We start from the raw sequence: 19,593 nt of genomic DNA on the forward strand, positions 1-19,593 counted from the left end.
ATTTTCGGGAGAAAATTTGTCCCGAGAGGATTTTGAGAGAGGCGGTGAATTTCGGGAGTCTCCCGGAAAATCCGGGAGGGTTGGCGAGTACGTGTTCGGGGTTGCGTTGTGCTGCTAACTTTGGGTGGAAGACTTAGGTTCAAACACTGATGACATCTATTAAACAGACAAAAAGCAAGGAATCATGCAGAAACAGAGTTCAATTTAGCTCATGGGGAGAACGCATGGAGTTGCACACCTAGTCACAGTCTCGCCCTACGCTCTTAGGTTCAGCTCCCGCGTCCCTCTATTTATTCAGGAGTTCCATAGTCAACATCACTGATGCCGCCTCTAAAAGGAGCGGTCACATATATTATACAGAGCAGGTCCAGTACACACAATATGTGACAGAATGTGCTGGGCCTTGTGATATCCTTGTTTCTGCTTGTCATCTTATCTTTGTTGAGGTCCTTGAAGTCCTCGGCTGTTAGCGGACTAAAACGAAGATAACATCTGCGGCTGAGGCCACCCCTCAGACAAGAAGTTTTATCCTTGCACAGATAGAAAAATGCAGGTTGAGCACAATAGCTAATAACGATAGCAACGGACTTTAAGCATACTAAAGTTATGTGGTAATATATATACATGATTATTCTAACAAAGGCAGAATACTGGACTGGTGGTCAGTCAGTGGGTATGACACCTTTAGAGACAGACAAGCATCCACACGGTCACTGGGTGAAAACGGATGCGGTAATCAGCTGAGTGACGGACATTAAAGCAACCTTCTTGCACAAATGATATTGTTTATGTTATGATATCGTTTCTGTCTGATTACAACCTCATAACTACTGCATAGCATTTACAATGATAATATTCTATATGCTATATCATGTACAGTAGGAAAGTGATGCATATGGCCCATTTCGTCGTGGTGTACCTGACACATGGCACGTGACAAATTAGCCACCATATGGCAGTAAAGTGTTGAATATCTTAAAATGGATTTTTTGGCATTTCCAACTTTGACCACAGCGTCAGTGGCTATGTGGAGTGTCGCTTTCCGTCGTTTTCGGCAAACCGCATGGCAAAATGATCAGAATCAGAATAGTTTTTATTGCCATTGTTTGAGAACGCGTTCACAAATTACGAATTTTTCTTGGTGCAATCGTGCAACATAAATTGCACCAAGCAAAATTCATAGTTTGCCATGCGGTTTGCCGAAAACCATGGAAAGCGCCACTCCACATAGCAACTGAGGCTGTGGTAAAAGTTGGAAATGCTTGAACCGCTTCTCTTCCTCTCACGCGAGATCTCCGCAGGAATGGGGCCATTTGATTCCCTTCCTTACTGAAAGTAAGTATTAGTCATTTAATTTCTATAGCTCTTTTTACGGATAGAAATCACAAAGTGCTGGACAAATTAAGAAGATGATTGAATTAACACAATAGGGGCAACATTATAAAAAATATTTTGAAAGAAAATGGATTAAAAAAAGATTCAAAGTTCATTAATTAGAAGCTTTCCAAAAAAGCTAAATTTTCAAATGTTTAAAGAATCAACACGGAGGGACTGGTGCTAGTCATCCCAGAGTCTCGAGGCTACAGTCTGACAGGTCAGGTCTTAAAGGGAGTTTTGGGGATGTTTAACATTGATTGATTGATTGATTGACTGAAGCTTTTATTAGTAGATTGCACAGTACAGTACATATTCCGTACAATTGACCACTAAATGGTAACACCCCAATAAGTTTTTCAACTTGTTTAAGTCGGGGTCCATGTTAATCAATTCATGGTAGCAGACTGTGGTCTGAAGACCGAAGGCTGCACCCTGAGGTGTAGGAGCAGAAGAGATGACTGATATCCTGAGGCATGTCTCAATTCATAACAAGAGCAGTTTCAATTTCCAACGTCAAACTCTTCATATTCTTTAGATTCACTTCAAACAAAGTGACTGAGTTCAAGAATATTTTTCTGAATTTCTTTCTAATTTTGCTGATTATAGTACACGCTAATTAAAACTTAAATGTCAGAAAACCTTTTTAATTGTGTCAAAATGTTAAATATTGTAAAGCAATTAAGATAAATGTCGAACAATCACAAAGTGATTACTGTGAAGATTCTCCATGACAGAACTTGTGTTTAATCTCGATGTGTTTGATGGTATTTCCGTTCCTGCGCTCTTGTTTTCTCGTGTCCACTTCCTTGGTGTTTTCATTTCCTGCCACCTCACCTCTGGCCTGAGTGCTGCCTCCCTCACCTGTCCCTGATTGGCAATCAGGACACACCTGTCCCTGGTTGGCAGTAAGGATGCTTTTGATGCCCGCCCTTTTCCTCTGGATAGGACTGGAACATTGTTTGTTGCTAGCGGAACACGTGTAGATTTGTGTGTTCACTTCCAAGCTACACAGCTTTTCATTTGTTCTGATTGAATACATTTGTGCCTGCAGTCTCTGCATCCTTGGGTCACGCTTCAAGCTTGGCTTGTGTCAACCTGACTGTTTACATTAGGGGTGTCCAAACTTTTTGACTGGGGGACCGCCTGCAAAGTAACTGTGTGTGTGTGTGTGTGTGTGTGTGTGTGTGTGTGTGTGTGTGTGTGTGTGTGTGTGTGTGTGTGTGTGTGTGTGTGTGTGTGTGTGTGTGTGTGTGCGTGCGTGCGTGTGTGTGTGTACATATATATATGTGTGTGTATATATATGTATATATATGCATATGTTTATATGTATATATACAGGTACATACGTTTATATGTATGTGTGTATACATGTTTATATGTATGTATGTGTATGTATATATATATATATATATATATATATATATATATATATATATATATATATATATATAGTTGAGGTTTCTGTGGTTTATCCATTACACAGTGAAATTGCGTTTTTTTCCTGACCTTTTTTCCTGACCTAACGTGTGTGTGTATGTATATATATATATATATATATATATGTATATATATATATATATATATATATGTATGTATGTACGTATATATATATGTATGTATGTACGTATATATGTATGTATGTATGTACGTATGTATGTACGTATATATGTATGTATGTATGTACGTATATATATGTATATATGTATGTATATATATGTACGTATATATATATGTACATATATATGTACGTATATGTATATATGTATGTATATATATGTACGTATATATATGTATATATGTACGTGTATATATATGTACGTATATATATGTATATATGTATGTATATATATGTACGTATATATATATGTATATATATATGTACGTATATATATGTACGTATATGTATATATGTATATATATATGTATATATATGTATGTATATATATGTACGTATATATATGTATATATGTACGTATGTATATATGTACGTATATATATATATATATATGTACGTATGTATATGTATATATGTATGTATATATGTGTACGCATATATATATATATATGTATGTATATATATATGTACGTATATATATGTATATGTATATGTACGTATATATATGTACATATATGTGTATATATATATGTATATATATGTACGTATATATGTATATATGTACGTATATATATGTATATATGTATGTGTATATATGTACATATATATATGTATATATATATGTACGTATATGTATGTATGTATATATATATGTATATATATGTATATATATATATATATATATGTATATATATATATATATATGTGTGTATATATATATGTATATATATATATATACATATATATATATATAGCTCAAAAAGGTTCATTATGTCTTCATATTCATATACTTTTCAAATTTTCTTGTAATCATACAATATTTTTCGGTATACTGGATGGAATTTTTACACCGCTATTTTAGGTAAAACATTTCATCCAATTTACCCAAAAATATTTTCTGATTACAAGAAAAGGTGAAAAGCCTATACATATACAGTATATGAGTACATGTTATTGTAATAATATAATGGATTTATCATGAATAAATATTATAATTGGTTATCATGAATATGTGAAGGTTAAACTCATACCTTGTTTACTTCCATGGCAACCTCATTATAGTGGTTTTAATCAATGAGAAATATCACCAAACATGGATAAGTGTGGAGAGAGTGTATAGCATTTTCCCATCATCCCTTGTAATGGATTTAAATGGGTGTCATTTTTTTATGTTGATTGTGATCTGACATATTTTACAACATTAACAATGTCCAGTGAGTAAGTTGTGTTAAGTGTGACCATGTTTGTAGAATTTTTGCACTGGTTGTTTCTGGGGGGTTTTGCGCCATTACTAGGGAAGGTTGTTTGGTTGGGTCATAGAACTAATTTCTGTATTTCAAAGACATGAACGTTCAATTACTGGCAGAGTTGCATTTATTGAGTATCAGATGGTGACAAAATAGCAGCTATCTAACCACTTGTTTATTGAACGTGTGCTCTCTCACTGGCAAAATTCAAGACCCTGGCTAGCTGTAGTTTGGCCCACAGACAGTAGTTTGGTCACCCACAGTTTACATGATTATTCTTATCTTATTATTATTTGTTAGCGTTACCATCACTTAGTACTGGCTTGTATATTGTATGTATGTTTAGCCGATACATTTGCTAAAACGTGAGGAAAAGATAATCATAAATATATTAAAATAAGACCAGTAAATGAAACAATGGGTTTTATTCATAAAGTTAAGTTAACATTAACTACATATATATATATATATATATATATATATATATATATATATATATATATATATATATATATATATATATATACTTTCTTTACATTTTAATTGTCCTCTTTGTCTTAATCAAATGTGCATTTTGCCCGATAATCACATGCATTGACAGCACTTCTGTTTTGTTACCAGTAAAATATATTCTATTGTGTTCATATGTCATCTTTTGCTGCAAGATACAGACCACATATTAATTGGATCACATTCTAATTTAATAAGGGATGTAAAGACGGGCCAAAAGTGGCATCTCTTCCATCTTGGTTATTAGTTATGACACCTTTCTCTCATTGAAACAGTGTTATCGGAAAAAAACAATCAACACTTTATTTTTGAAATATGATTTAATAAGAAACAAACTGAGAGGAACATGAACGGATGACTTGTGATTATTTTTCTGGCTGGAAGCCATTTTCATGAAGGATATTACTAATTTACTGTCTGCAATATACCATCATGAAAACTGCATGCCGTGCTCTAAATGTGTTTGGTTTTTACACGTTTTATTGACTTTTACCAAGTGACACACTTCTTTTGTTCCACCTCTATAAAGCAGTCCATAGAAAAGATGCTGCTTTTGTTTGAAGAATAACAAAAATGTAAATCTGATTCCAAAAATATTCGCCCAAACATGCAAATTATGGATAGACATAAGCTGTGTATACTTTAAGCTTGTACTTGGAAGCCATAGAAGTACAACATTTCACCTTATCTGAACTACTCTATGCAGATTTTAATTGTATTTGTTACTCTGTCAAGCTTGACCTCATTTAATCAAAATATTGAGGCATAATGTGTTGTACATGCGGCGCAAGTAAATAAACTCACACGTCGACACAGATACTGCCTGAGAGTTAACGAGTAACACGAACAAACGGAACAAAACTGTCAGAAAACAGGAAAAGCAAAAAAAAGAAACATGGTGTAACAAAATAAGAAATATAAACAAATGTATAAAAAACACAATCAGATATTGATCCATCCATCCATCCATCCATCCATTTTATACTGCTTGACCCGTTCGGGTCGTGGGGGGGGGCTGGAGCATATCTCAGCTGCACACGGGCGGAAGGCGGCGTACACCCTGGACAAGTCGTCACCTCAATCGCAGGTCCAACACAGATGGATATGATAGTTGATTAATTCCTTTGTAGGGAATTGATATGGTTGCAGTGCAGAGACAAAAAGTCCACAAAAATATAAGGTAAAAAAACACATGAAAAGGAAAAGGAAACATTAAAGTAAGTAAGTAAAGTTGCCCTTGTTGTTTTAAATTTAAATTGAATTGTTGTTTTACTCTTTACTCTTTGTGATTTTATCTGTGAAAAGCGCTCTATAAAGAAAATTTACTTAATTTAATTTTATAAATAAAATGTACTTAAAGATATATATATATATATATATATATATATACATATATATAGGGTTACGGTCTGCGGGCTATAGAGCGTTTTCATTTCGGGCTCCAGTACTCTGGAATGCCCTCCCGGTAAAAGTTTGAGATGCTACCTCAGTAGAAGCATTTAAGTCTCACTTTAAAACTCATTTGTATACTCTAGCCTTTAAATAGACTCCCTTTTTAGACCAGTTGATCTGTCGTTTCTTTTCTTTTTCTCCTATGTCCCACTCTCCCTTGTGGAGGGGGTCCGGTCCGATCCGGTGGCCATGTACTGCTCGCCTGTGTATCGGCTGGGGACATCTCTGCGCTGCTGATCCGCCTCCGCTTGAGATGGTTTCCTGTGGACGGGACTCTCGCTGCTGTGTTGGATCCGCTTTGGACTGGACTCTCGCGACTGTGTAGGATCCATTATGGATTGAACTTTCACAGTATCATGTTAGACCCGCTCGACATCCATTGCTTTCGTCCTCTCCAAGGTTCTCATAGTCATCATTGTCACCCACTGGGTGTGAGTTTTCCTTGCCCTTTTGTGGGTTCTTCCGAGGATGTCGTAGTGGTTCGTGTTGTGGTTTGTGCAGCCCTTTGAGACACTAGTGATTTAGGGCTATATAAGTAAACACTGATTGATTGATATGTTATAGTTATTTGAATGACTCTTACCATAATATGTTAGGTTAACATAGCAGTTGCTTATTTATGCCTCATATAACCTACACTTATTCAGCCTGTTGTTCACTATTCTTTATTTATTTTAAATTGCCTTTCAAATGTCTATTCTTGCTGTTGGATTTTATCGAATAAATTTCCCCCCAAAATGCGACTTATATATATGTTTATTTCCTTCTTTATTATTAATTTTCAGCCAGTGCAATTTATACTCTGGAGCGATTTATAATCCAAAAAATACAGTATATACATATATTTTTTTTGAAAGTATCCCTCTCCTCTCAAAAAAATATCCATCCCACGCCAGAGGATAATACCGAGCATCCTTTCCGGTATCAACTTATCACCGCTGTCATCCTAATCAGGCAGCAGCATGCTCACCCAGGAAACCGTCGGCTAGCTGTGTACAGAACTGATAAGGAAAGACTCCAAGTCTGAACATATCCGCCACGGGGTTAAGTTGCTTTTACACTTTAATAAGGATTGTTCAAACCATTTAATAAGGCTTTTTAAAGCCATTTTTTTTCCCACTTTGAATCTGGCTTTTAGGAGTTAAGCGCTATAAAGGAATAGTTACGGTAAAGATGGGCACTTACTGTAAATTGCTTGAATGGGCCTCCTGCTGAGCGTGCACAGGTGGAATCTTCAGTGTGCAAATACTCAACAACTGTATGGAAACTAGGACTTGACATGCAAATGAGTCTAGTTGGTCGCCTATAGGAGACGACGACATTTGCATCTGGCTCTTTGTTTTTTCCCCCTTCTAGCTAAAATGCTAAATTAAGAATCCCAGCTCACCGTCAGGTAGATACGGAGATGCCGGATCAGAGCAGGGCTGGCAAAGCTTCCTGGTGTTCTGTTCTCTCTCGGGGTTATTTTCGTACATCGCAACCATTTTGACTGTCCTACTTCCTGCGGGGAACGTGAGGCCTTTTGCATTCTTTCCAGCAAGACACCTTTTTTTTTTTCTTCAACCCTTCTGTTCTTTTCTGCTCCAATCACTTGTGGTGTCCTCCGGTCTTTGGCATAAATAGACTCGGAAGGTTCAATTCAGGGTTTCACGCTGCAGATTTCCGATACGACCATCCGTGAGTGAGATTGTCTGATACCCATCACATAAACTAACTGTACTTTTCCCGACACCATTGCATCCTTCAGTGATGATGTACCCATACTTGCCAACCTTAAGTCCTCCAAATTCGGGAGATCGGGGGTGTTGGGGGTGGGCGGGGCTAAGGGGGGCGGAGTATATTTATAGGTAGAATTTGGTGAAATTCAAGTATTTCTTATATATGTATATATATATATATATATATACGTCCGCATTACTGAAGACGCCGCACCGATCCGCCTGTCGATCTCACAATCCACTCTTCCCTCACTCGTGAACAAGACTCCTAGGTACTTGAACTCCTCCACTTGGGGCAGGGTCTCCTCCCCAACCCGGAGATGGCACTCCACCCTTTTCCGGGCGAGAACCATGGACTCGGACTTGAAGGTGCTGATTCTCATTCCGGTCGCTTCACACTCGGCTGCGAACCGATCCAGTGAGAGCTGAAGATCCCGGTCAGATGAAGCCATCAGGACCACATCATCTGCAAAAAGCAGAGACCTAATCCTGCAGCCACCAAACCGGAACCCCTCAACGTCTTGACTGTGCCTAGAAATTCTGTCCATAAAAGTTATGAACAGAATCGGTGACAAAGGAACCTTGGCGGAGTCCAACCCTCACTGGAAATGTGTCCGACTTACTGCCGGCAATGCGGACCAAGTTCTGACACTGATCATACAGGGAATGGACCGCCACAATAAGACAGTCTGATACCCCATACTCTCTGAGCACTCCCCACAGGACTTCCCGAGGGACACGGTCCAATGCCTTCTCCAAGTCCACAAAGCACATGTAGACTGGTTGGGCAAACTCCCATGCACCCTCAAGAACCCTGCCCAGAGTATAGAGCTGGTCCACAGTTCCACGACCAGGACGAAAACCACACTGTTCCTCCTGAATCCGAGGTTGGACTATCCGGCGTAGCCTCCTCTCAATCAATCAATCAATCAATGTTTATTTATATAGCCCCAAATCACAAATGTCTCAAAGGACTGCACAAATCATTACGACTACAACATCCTCGGAAGAACCCACAAAAGGGCAAGGAAAACTCACACCCAGTGGGCAGGGAGAATTCACATCCAGTGGGACGCCAGTGACAATGCTGACTATGAGAAACCTTGGAGAGGACCTCAGATGTGGGCAACCCCCCCCCTCTAGGGGACCGAAAGCAATGGATGTCGAGCGGGTCTAACATGATACTGTGAAAGTTCAATCCATAGTGGCTCCAAGACAGCAGCGAGAGTCCCGTCCACAGGAAACCATCTCAAGCGGATTCAGCAGCGTAGAGATGTCCCCAACCGATACAGGCGGTACACCTGAATAAACTGGCTGATGTTTTGATTGGCAGCCACTTCAGCAAGTCTCCCTGATTCATGTCCTGGCAATGCACTCCAATCGCCGCAGCGTTTGTTGCTATGGAGACGCAGCCTATTGTATTTGCCCCCCCCTCCCCAACGGCGACTTGCCCCCGCCGTGGCCGTGTTTCAAACTGCCCGTGCAAACTGTTCCCCCCCTCTTTACTTCTCGGCCACTTGACCACGCTCGATCCCCCGCCTTTGCAGAACGCGCCTTCCTCCCATCAGCGAGTCGTTTTTTTGGAGCAGGGCTAATCTGACTGTGAGCCGGTTGTATCCCTGTCATGCGGGATTAGCCGAGTGCCGTGTTGTCAAAAAGTGAGCGCTGCGTGATTATTCATGTACGTACAGTCGAGTTTGTCGAGATGGCTGCGAGTGTTCATACTGGGAGTGGATGGCTGCTTTAGTCCTCTGAGCTCATCCATCACACAGTGTAAACAAGTCCAATTCACGGGAGAATGTGCTTGTATTTATTATGGAAAGCAGCCATAAATATAGAATTTTTATAGTGCGTCTTTCGGCAGTTAGGGAATGTGCGCGTTTTAAATAACAACAACTCACTGTTTATATTCCGAATATTCACGTCCATATTTCCTTGAATTTCCGCCGGGGCGCTAATTAATTTAAAACCTCTTCTCACTCCGGCGCTTACCAAATGCATGCGGTAAATTTAGTCCTGCGCTTATAAATTTGAGTGTGGTGTAAGGATACCTTCATGAAAAGCACATTTAATTTAAAAAAAAAACGTTATTATGGTCTTACGTTTACTTATAAATGAAGTCCATGCGCAGCTCCTTCTGATCAAAAGCATCGATAACTTGTTTATAGAAGTCTTCCTTATCTTTCTTCAGTTTTAAAAGTCTCTCTGTCTCGATGGAGATCTTCCTTTATTACCTCCTGCTTCGATTGAAAGTCCAGTTTAGAAAACTGTTTTATTTTAGATATGTAATCCTCCATGTTAAAAGTGCAAGCGAGAGGAAAAAATAAACGATCGCTGCTCACTCTTGCTGCTTGTTGTCACTTCTTCTGCGGCCGAGTAGTCGCAAGAAGGATCACGGGAGGCGGGAGTCATTTAATGACTCATATTTGACACACGCAGCTACGGTATACTAATAAAACACAGCTGCTTACTGTTCTTTTTAGCATATTCACTATCTTGGACCTTAAATCCTACTGAATAGCTCTTAATCTTCTTCCCTTTATGCCAGTGGTCCTCAACCACCGAGCCGTGGCCCGGTACCGGGCCGTGGCCCGATTGGTACCGGGCCGCAGAAGAATTTTTTATAAAAAAAAAAAAAAAAACACAATTTAATTTTTTTATTTAAAAAAAAAAAACACAAATATACACTTACAAATAGTGCACCAACCACAAAAAAATCCCTTTTTCATGACAAAAACGTCCCTTTTTCATGACAAAGAAGAAAAAAAAAAAAAAAAAAGGACTCCCCCCCCCTCCCCCCGGGCCGCAGGACAAATTATTAAGCGTTGACCGGTCCGCGGATACAAAAAGGTTGGGGACCACTGCTTTATGCGATTTCAAATAATTGAAATCCGCCTCCTCCATTTTGAAAATGATGACAGGTGAAGTGTCACTCGTGACGTGACGAGTTTGAGCCGGCGGAAATTCTAGACATCCGCTAATAAAAATAATATTTTGCGAAACAAGTTTGACCCGGTTTTAATCCTGAGCCGGCGGTAATGCTAACCATGCGCTAATTATTTTGCGAAACGAGTTTGACCCGGCAGTAATTCTAGTCAGGCGCATACTATATACAAGGAAATACGGTATTTTAACTATGGGGGGGAAAAAAACACGTGTTTGTCCCCAAATTGTGGCTACAATTAATGCCCGAAGTAAATCAATTTCACCATGGAAGCAAACAAATAAGAACCAGGCTCCTGTGCACCCGAGGTCAACAAAACAACAGAGGCGAGATAAGAGAGCCCCGAGCTGCTTGGCAACCAGGCTTGGGAGCTGCTTGCCGCTATTGCTTTTATGAAATGCTAAATATACACAATGTAGAATGTGTGTGAGGAGAAACCAGCTGGAAATGTAACATAATTGCACCTTTTTATCTTGGGCTCCTGGGATTAAAATGCTCTAGCGATAAATGAACGTCGCTAACTAAGTATGCTTTGATTGATCCATCAACCGATCAGGAGGGGTGGGAATCATTGGGAACTTATTGATTCCATCTGGCAATTAAATATTGGTATAATTAGGGTTGTAATGGTACGCAAAAAAATGTCGTTTCGGTAGGTACCTCGGTTTAGAGGTCAGGGTTCGGTTCATTTTCGGTACAGTAAGTAAACAACAATATATAATTTTTTTGGGTTATTTATTTACCAAATTTGCCAAATCTTCCAACAAAAATATTTTTCTGAGTGGAATATTTGATGTGAAGTAATGGGAACCTTGGATAGGTCAATAATTCATAATAACATTGATTTTGATTCAATATTATGTTTTGAGCAATGGCAGTGTGAAAGAAAGAAAAAACAGCTTTGTTTTATTAGTCAACGTTACATTTAACTTTTAAGCTTTTTTATTTCACTTTAGTTATGTTTTTGTTTATTTTAATAGTATTTTTAGAATGCGCCGTGGGCCTTTAAAACAGTAGCTGTGGGCCGCAAATGGCCGCCAGGGAACACTTTTGCCACCCCTGCTATAGATAATAAAAAATAAAATCTGATGGATATATGGATAAAAAGCACAGCCTGGCGACGCATGTGAGTTTATCATAACTCTCTCTGTCTCTCTGTCTCCGCCCCTCCCTCACAAATGCTGCGGCGTGCACAATTTGTTTTGTTTTTAACCCCTTCTTAACCCTGAACCTACATTGAAAATACACGCAACCCTAACTTAAAATACCGGACATTTGAGTCATTTAAGAAACTCCACCCGGACAGCCCCGCGAAAGAGGACATATCCGGTAAAAAGAGGAGGTATGGTCAGTCTATCGTAGCCCCGGTCGCTGCTAGCATGCCGTGTGTTGTGCCTCGGTGTGCATTGTTTACACAACGTGCGGTACGCTACTTAAAATGTCCGTTTGGTAACTCGTTCGGTACACCTCAGAACCGAACCGAAACCCCAGTACAGAAACGATTCAATGCGAATACACGTACCGTTACACCCTTAGGTATAATAATGATGATGAAAATGTTTACAGGTTACAGCAAACCTGGGCTAATTAAGACCCGGGCGCCGCATGTTGAGCTTTTCAATCTGATCTGCCATCCATCCATCCATTTTCTACCGCCTGTCCCCAGGCGAATACTAAATGAACAATATCACTCTGGATCTGAATCGTATTTAATATTTATATCTAACATACTTACCGTTTAACAGGACAAACCTTGTCAAATATTATAAAAGCAAATATTATTTATTTAACATATAAACCTTAGGCTTAGGTCAGGCTGATTAGAAAAAATATATACTAATCAAATATACTGCATATGAGAGACTCATAAATAACTTTATTTTACAGTAAATAATAGTCTATATATTTCTTAAATAAACTGTCAGTAAAATTAAAGTTCAAATGAAAACATAGCTTACCACTTGAGTCATATTTTTTGCGCTTTGACTTTAGTTTGTTTGATATTGTCATTACTGCCACAACTGGTGGAAAAGTGTATTACAAGTAAGTACAACTGTGGCCCATGTAAGATCACAGCTAAGAACAGGGTTTTATTTTTTTTTGCCGACCAGACAATAGGCCCCGACCTTATGGTTGAATAACGCGCGCAACAGCAGGAATTAAGCAGATGTTAACAGGAAATCAAAAAGTGGATTAATAGGAGTCTAGACAGAGGATAATATAACAAACTCAATCTACCTGGGGGCAATGTTCTTGTAGTGTCTAATGTGATTCAAGATTGTCATGATTTATTTAACTATTAGCTGCTCAGAGTGCACTAAACTTACACTAAACCATGGACTTAATTGCATTTGCAACGATAGTCAACGAAATCACAAAGGTGAGTTTTGTTGATGTTGACTGCCAGCTAATTGATGCTAACATGCTACGCTAATCGATGCTAACATGCTATTTACCGGCGGTGCTAAAGCAGACAGAGATGTATGGATAACCTGCAGATGCATTTGCAACTATATTAAGTTTCCTTCCACCCACATTTAATGTGAAACAAACACTTACCAATCAACGTATTTAAGTTGCTCCCGTGTCAAAAGATGCCAAAGTCCTGATCGTTTGGTCCGCACATTTTACTGGCGATGGTAACGCAGCTATTCGGCCATGCTATGACTATGAATTCGCTCAATAGCTTCAGTTTCTTCTTCAATACTTTCATACTCCGACCATCTGTTTCAATACATGCGTAATCTGTTGAATCGCTTAAGTCGCTGAAATCCGTGTTTGAATCCGAGCTAATGTCGCTATATCTTGCTGTGGTATTCCCATTGTTTGTTTACATTGGCAGCACTGTGTGACGTCACAGGGAAATGGCCAGTGTCTTCGCAGAGAGCGAAAATAAGGCACTTTAAAGCTTTATTTAGTCAACGAAATCACAAAGGTGAGTTTTGTTGATGTAGACTGCCAGCTAATCGATGCTAACATGTTACGCTAATCGATGCTAACATGCTATTTACCGGCGGTGCTAAAGCAGACATGGCACAGAGATGTATGGATAACCTGTAGATACATTTGCAACTATATTACGTTTCCTTCCACCCACATTTAATGCGAAACAAACACTTACCAATCGACGGATTTAAGTTTCTCCCGTAAGGCACTTTAAAGCTTTATTTAGGGATATTCCGAGACCGGTAAAATTTTGAAAAAAACTTCAAAAAATACAACAAGCCACTGGGAACTGATTTGTATTGTTTTTAACCCTTTTGAAATTGTGATAATGTTCCCCTTTAAGACCTCCCAGGACGTAACGTGGGATGGTCCATCTAAGCTTTTTTGCTCACTTAGCGAAACCCCTTCTCTCTCGTGCCCTTATTCAAGGACAACATTCCTCCGTCCGAACACCTTTAGCGCACATTGGAGATTTAGTGCGCCGCTTAACATCCAGGTCGACCTCGTGCACAAAGCAATGATGTGCTCAATCTACGGCTGACTATTGACGGGTCAAGGTTGCAGCAGACGGGCCAGGCGGTGCAGCTCCTATACATGCAGAACATCTTTGGCTTTTAGAGCTGCTAGGGATCATTGGCTTTATGGCACAGCAGCAACACAACAAGCAAATACACAAAACTAACTAATATCCAGCATAGGGCTGGGCGATGTATCGATATATCGCGGGTTTGTGTCTGTGCGATATAGAAAATGACTATATTGTGATATTGGAGTATACATTCTTAGCTGCTGGCATTACACTACAGCAGGGGTGTCAAACTCAAATACAGAGTGGGCCAAAATTTAAAACTGAACAAAGCCGGGGGCCGAGGTTGAACAAATTAACAGTAACGGTAACAGTTCGAGATGCTACCTCAGTAGAAGCATTTAAGTCTCATCTTAAAACTCATCTGTATACTCTAGCCTTTAAATAGACCTCCTTTTTAGACCAGTTGATCTGCCGCTTCTTTTCTTTCTCCTATGTCCCCCCCTCCCTTGTGGAGGGGGTCCGGTCCGATGACCATGGATGAAGTACTGACTGTCCAGAGTCGAGACCCAGGATGGACCGCTCGTCCGGACCCAGGATGGACCGCTCGCCTGTATCGGTTGGGGACATCTCTACGCTGCTGATCCGCTTGAGATGGTTTCCTGTGGACGGGACTCTCACTGCTGTCTTGGAGCCACTATGGATTGAACTTTCACAGTATCATGTTAGACCCGCTCGACATCCATTGCTTTCGGTCCCCTAGAGGGGGGGGGTTGCCCACATCTGAGGTCCTCTCCAAGGTTTCTCATAGTCAGCATTGTCGCTGGCGTCCCACTGAATGTGAATTCTCCCTGCCCACTGGGTGTGAGTTTTCCTTGCCCTTTTGTGGGTTCTTCCGAGGATGTTGTAGTCGTAATGATTTGTGCAGTCCTTTGAGACATTTGTGATTTGGGGCTATATAAATAAACATTGATTGATTGATTGATGAACCTTTTAATAGGGACCCAAACAAGTTTTGCATCGAACAAGCAAGGCTTATATAACTTTATAGTGACATGCAAAATCCAGTTTTAAATAATAATAATAATAATTAAAAAATAAAATTTAAATAAAAATGGAATGCCTCTTTTCGGCGGCGGGGTTGAGGTGGATGGGGTTTGGTGATAGCGTGGGGTGTATATTGTAGCTGCAAAGGATTGTGGGTATTTGTTCTGTTGTGTTTATGTTGTGTTACAGTGTGGATGTTCTCCCAAAATGTGTCATTCTTGTTTGGTGTGGGTTCACACTGTGGCGCATATTTGTAACAGTGTTAAAGTTGTTTATACGACCACCCTCAGTGTGACCTGTATGGCTGTTGACCAAGTATGCGTTGCTGTCACACCCCACCTCGGGTGAAGGTAATGTAACCTTTGCCAACCGGAGTTCAAATCAAGGATGGCAAGGCACGCAGTGGTAACAGTTTACAAACATTTATTTAAAATCCCAAAAAGTGTAAAGAGGTGAACCACAACAGAAAGACCAAGCACCCACGATCTGTAACAGTGATAAATAAAGACAATATTAGTATTGTATATTATATATAGTACATTTATATTCTAAATATATTTCAAAAAGTTGCATGCGTTAAATAGGCCTAAATATGGTTAATCAAAAAGCATATTAAAAATAATCAACATATAAATCATCCATTATCAAAATATATATATTCACAATCAAAACGTCAAACATCAAATATACCTCAGTAGAAGCATTTAAGTCTCACCTTAAAACTCATTTGTATACTCTAGCCTTTAAATAGACTCCCTTTTTAGACCAGTTGATCTGCCGTTTCTTTTCTTTTTTTCCTATGTCCCACTCTTCCTTGTGGAGGGGGTCCGGTCCGATCCGGTGGCCATGTACTGCTTGCCTGTGTATCGGCTGGGGACATCTCTGCGCTGCTGATCCGCCTCCGCTTGGGATGGTTTCCTGCTGGCTCCGCTGTGAACGGGACTCTCGCTGCTGTGTCGGATCCGCTTTGGACTGGACTCTCGCGACTGTGTTGGATCCATTATGGATTGAACTTTCACAGTATCATGTTAGACCCGCTCGACATCCATTGCTTTCCTCCTCTCCAAGGTTCTCATAGTCATCGTTGTCACCGACGTCCCACTGGGTGTGAGTTTTCCTTGCCCTTATGTGGGCCTACCGAGGATGTCGTAGTGGTTTGTGCAGCCCTTTGAGACACTAGTGATTTAGGGCTATATAAGTAAACATTGATTGATTGATTGATATCAAAGTAAGGAATTGAATGACAAAACAGATTTAGCAAAGTAAATTAGCAATCAACAAAACTCATCACAACATAATATCATCAAAATAATCACCTCAGTCGTTGGTTTGATGTATGAACCTCGAAACTCTTGGTCAGGACAGACAAGCTCCTCTGGCAGTGACTGACAGCAGACTGGCAGAAACATGGCATTTTCCCTACTTAAAAAGCCCATGGCCCCGCCCACTAGCTGGGACCAATTTGACAGCGGGAATTAAAAAATCAAGTTATTTTGTCATTTACACCATAACTATCACATGTCTAAAAAGTATTCAGATTGTACTTTTGTATTTGTAAAGCAGATCACGGGTACAAGCGGCCGAAATGAGTTTCCTCTGCCGGGTGGCGGGTCTCTCCCTTAGAGATAGGGTGAGAAGCTCTGCCATCCGGGAGGAACTCAAAGTAAAGCCGCTGCTCCTTCACATCGAGAGGAGCCAGATGAGGTGGTTCGGGCATCTGGTCAGGATGCCACCCGAACGCCTCCCTAGGGAGGTGTTTAGGGCAAGTCCAACCGGTAGGAGGCCACGGGGAAGACCCAGGACACGTTGGGAAGACTATGTCTCCCGGCTGGCCTGGGAACGCCTCGGGATCCCCCGGGAAGAGCTAGACGAAGTGGCTGGGGAAAGGGAAGTCTGGGCTTCCCTGCTTAGGCTGCTGCCCCCGCGATCCGACCTCGGATAAGCGGAAGATGAAGGAATGATGGATGGAAGCAGTCATTTTTGTACCCTGTGTATTCAGGCTTAGAAAACACAACTTTCAAATGTCCAGTGTCCCTCTTCAACACTCAGTTACTGACAATCATGGTTTGGCCCACATTAGGCCTAATTAGTCCAAGCAGGTGTGCTCACCTACATAAAGCCCTCAGCCCCTTCCTGACTCTTTTAGCCACACCTTCAGAGCCATGGTGAGTGAGATGTTACAATTTGTTTGTTGAGCCTTTTCACTAACACTATTCAAAAGACTCCGGCTTATTAGTGATTCCTAGAGCTCAAAAAAAGTCTGCGGGCTATAGAGCGTTTTCCGTTCGGGCTCCAGTACTCTGGAATGCCCTCCCGGTAACAGTTCGAGATGCTACCTCAGTAGAAGCATTTAAGTCTCATCTTAAAACTCATTTGTATACTCTAGCCTTTAAATAGACCTCCTTTTTAGACCAGTTGATCTGCCGCTTCTTTTCTTTCTCCTATGTCCCCCCCTCCCTTGTGGAGGGGGTCCGGTCCGATGACCATGAATGAAGTACTGACTGTCCAGAGTCGAGACCCAGGATGGACCGCTCGTCGGGACCCAGGATGGACCGCTCGCCTGTATCGGTTGGGGACATCTCTACGCTGCTGATCCGCTTCAGATGGTTTCCTGTGGACGGGACTCTCGCTGCTGTCTTGGAGCCACTATGGATTGAACTTTCACAGGATCATGTTGGACCCGCTCGACATCCATTGCTTTCGGTCCCCTAGAGGGGGGGGGTTGCCCACATCTGAGGTCCTCTCCAAGGTTTCTCATAGTCAGCATTGTCGCTGGCGTCCCACTGAATGTGAATTCTCCCTGCCCACTGGGTGTGAGTTTTCCTTGCCCTTTTGTGGGTTCTTCCGAGGATGTTGTAGTCGTAATCATTTGTGCAGTCCTTTGAGACATTTGTGATTTGGGGCTATATAAATAAACATTGATTGATGACATTGATTGAATGTTTGTAGTGTGCCCATGTTGAGCTTGTGTCTCCATGTTGAACAAATGTGCCCGCGGTTTGTGAGGAAGCCAAAGGTCAAACTGTCACAGTTGCATTCACTTGTGTGTGTGTGTATAAGCCGCATACATTATGTGACTGGGCCGGCACGCTGTTCGTATGGAAGAAAAACGGACGTGGCGACTGGTTGTAGAGAACCCCAAAGGCGGTGCCTTTAAAGCCCACCCCCAATATTGTTGCCCGGGGATGATATTCGGGAGGGACACTGAACTTCGGGAGTCTCCTGGGAAAATCGGGAGGGTTGGCAAGTAAGAGTATTAGCGGTGAATGCGGCGTTACAGCCAGCTCTAATGTTATTTTGATATTGCCTCAAGGGCCAAGTGGAATTACACAATTTGGCCCGCGGGCCAGAGTTTGACACCCATGCACTACAGGCTCTTCCCACTCTTTCTTGTCTCCCCTTCTCACAGAGACGTAAAACAAGCGCACCTTCTTACATACGTCACATACGTATACGCCCTCGCGGAGCAGAGAGGTAGCAGCATGGGTAAGGTTAGCTGTGTGGTGCGAGTGGTAATACGAGAGAAAGAAGGTGGTAACAAATGAAGGAAGAATTAATTCCCAAGAAAAACAGCAGGGGGTCCATCGTCTGGCGGTGGTTTGGCTTCAAGCGGGAAGATGTCGAACAGACAACCATAATTTGTCAAGTGTGGGGCAAAAGCCTTGCTACAAAAAGTAGCATTACTGCTAATCAATCAATCAATCAATGTTTATTTATATAGCCCCAAATCACAAATGTCTCAAAGGACTGCACAAATCATTACGACTACGACATCCTCGGAAGAACCCACAAAAGGGCAAGGAAAACTCACACCCAGTGGGCAGGGAGAATTCACATCCAGTGGGACGCTAGAGACAATGCCCCCCCTCTAAGGGACCGAAAGCAAAGGATGTCGAGCGGGTCTAACATGATACTGTGAAAGTTCAATCCATAGTGGCTCCAACACAGCCGCGAGAGTTCAGTTCAAAGCGAATCCAAGACAGCAGCGAGAGTCCCGTCCACAGGAAACCATCTCAAGTGGAGGCGGATCAGCAGCGTAGAGATGTCCCCAACCGATACAAAGGCGAGCGGTCCATCCTGTGTCTCGACTCTGGACAGCCAGTACTTCATCCATGGTCATCGGACCGGACCCCCTCCACAAGGGAGGGGGGACCTAGGAGAAAAAAGAAAAGAAGCGGCAGATCAACTGGTCTAAAAAGGAGGTCTATTTA

General features: G+C 41.1%; 1 protein-coding gene across 3 annotated transcripts in view; it reads left to right on the forward strand.

Annotated features, from left to right (window-relative positions):
• Positions 1 to 19,593, forward strand: part of LOC133544167 (interleukin-1 receptor accessory protein-like 1) — a 573,629-nt gene that overhangs the window by 436,716 nt on the left and 117,320 nt on the right. The gene's annotated exons all lie outside the window — the stretch shown is intronic.

The sequence above is a fragment of the Nerophis ophidion genome, linkage group LG27, assembly GCF_033978795.1.
Source record: "Nerophis ophidion isolate RoL-2023_Sa linkage group LG27, RoL_Noph_v1.0, whole genome shotgun sequence".
NCBI classification, from domain to species: Eukaryota; Metazoa; Chordata; class Actinopteri; order Syngnathiformes; family Syngnathidae; genus Nerophis; species Nerophis ophidion.